At 44.6% G+C, this 1,878-nt stretch overlaps 1 long non-coding RNA gene across 1 annotated transcript; it reads left to right on the plus strand.

Annotated features, from left to right (window-relative positions):
• Positions 1-598: 598 nt before the first annotated feature.
• On the plus strand, positions 599-1,220 carry LOC136301206 (uncharacterized). Its single transcript, XR_010723812.1, has 3 exons — positions 599-655; positions 755-894; positions 1,088-1,220. It is a non-coding gene; the product is annotated as an uncharacterized lncRNA (long non-coding RNA).
• Positions 1,221-1,878: the final 658 nt, after the last annotated feature.

Raw genomic sequence — 1,878 nt, forward strand, 5'->3', positions numbered from 1 at the left:
AGAAGCAGCAACACTGAAGGCATCTTTAGTCAAGGGTGTGGAAGAGTGACCATTGTGTGCTGTTTGGATGTGGGTTTGAATCAAAGTGATTTTCAAACCTCTGATTAGAGGGGTAAATTTGGATGTTTTGTTAAGTAGTACATGAATTATTTCGAAGATCAGACTGCATTTGCAGCATGGGGTGTGGACACACTTCTCTAAAAGGAAGCAGTGACACAGCTGTGCGCCAAGTTTTTCTAAACCAGCTACAAAGAGAAGTCTTCATAGCAACCTGCACAACCTGTAATGTACCTGCACAACCTGTAATGTACCTGCACAAGTAATTTTTGAGCACCAGCACCAGTGAATCCTGGTTTCCTGTAGATCTTTGTCCTGATTGACTGACTTCCAAGCAAAATCAACAAATGAAGATTTTCCCATAATAGCAGCACCTCCAAGATGCCCTTCCCACCTGGATTCTCTAATGATGCATGAGGTTGGAGCCTTTAATTTACTTCACTAGCTATGCTTACAGGTGCTTTGTTTTTCTACCCATCTGTCTGTATTAAAAAGGTGTCATGAACTTATGTTCAGCATTTTGACCTTTTGTCTTATTTGACTGAAAACAGATGTAAATATTATTAGCAAGGAGAGGAAGGATGGGAAAATCCATCAGGTGCCATGGTTCTGCAAGTCTCCACAGAAAATCTATCAGAAAATAAGGAATTTAGCTCCAGCCAGCTAAATTTCACTCTCTGTGCATGTTTCTTTCTAGGCAGCACAGAATATCCAAACCTTTACCTCTGGAATCCAGCACAGAATGGATTGTTTGCTCAGCTTGCATATGCTGTTGCTGTACTCAGGAGGCATCTATGTCTTTATCTGACCTTCATGTCAAAAAGCAAGGATAAATAGGTAAATTTGCAAAATATACTTTTTATTTCCCTACTTGGAGAAAATAAATTCTGTTGAGGGGGCATGGAGAGAAGAGCTGACAACTTTGTGGAGACACACAAAAGCCTCCTTTGGCTGCATTCCCAGTAGAAAAACATTGACTGTCATGATGTTAATTGTGTCACACTCATCCACACCTTTTGTGCTTTTCCAGGAGTTAGTACTGGCTGTTGCAGATCCAGCTCTGGTGGAATAAGCCTCCCTGCTCTGCAGGGTTAATGTCTGCAGACAAGTGCACAATCATTTGTTTCTGCTCAGCTGCAGGGACAATGCAGACACAGTTATGTGCAAACAACTCCTCGCCTTGTAGGCAGCAAGTCACATGCCTGACATTAAGTGTAAATCATGTGCAATCTCATCTCTGGCCCTTGTCCAAATCCCTGCCTACCCTCCCATATCTGAATGTACAGCATTAGATAGCACAGAACACCGCAAATGAAACTCTCCTTGGTTTTATTGGAGTAACAGACCATAATTCCTTAGGTCTTTACAGGTCCACTGGTGGGAGCAGCCATGTGGATCCCAAACTACACACAGAAGGAAGTGCACTTAAACATTTTACTACATTACTACTTCTAGTCTTTACTTCTAACAACAGTTCAGAGACTTCCTACACAGCTTTGGCAGAACCTGCCCCCCATGGCCTGGTAGTTGTGGGTAGCAGGTGGCCTGAATTGCTCTCCTGAACTCAGGGTGGCCTGTTATTCCATCTGTCACTGACACCATAAGGTATGTCCCCACTATATGTTGCACCTGCCATGCAGGGGGAGCTGCCCATCTGGGGCCAGTGCCTGCTTGTGGGTTCCTCCAGCCCTCTCTTCTCTGTCCCCTGGATCACTGTAGATCACTGAGCAGAGCTAAGCACAGGGTTCAGCTGAACCAGAGGAAGCAGCAGCTGAACTGCAGTCAGGACCAGTTCAGTGCCATCCCAGTCCACCCCACTCC

Source organism: Chamaea fasciata, unplaced genomic scaffold, assembly GCF_029207755.1.
Source record: "Chamaea fasciata isolate MVZ Bird 193981 ecotype frontalis unplaced genomic scaffold, bChaFas1.0.hap1 SCAF_1, whole genome shotgun sequence".
Classification (NCBI taxonomy): domain Eukaryota; kingdom Metazoa; phylum Chordata; class Aves; order Passeriformes; family Sylviidae; genus Chamaea; species Chamaea fasciata.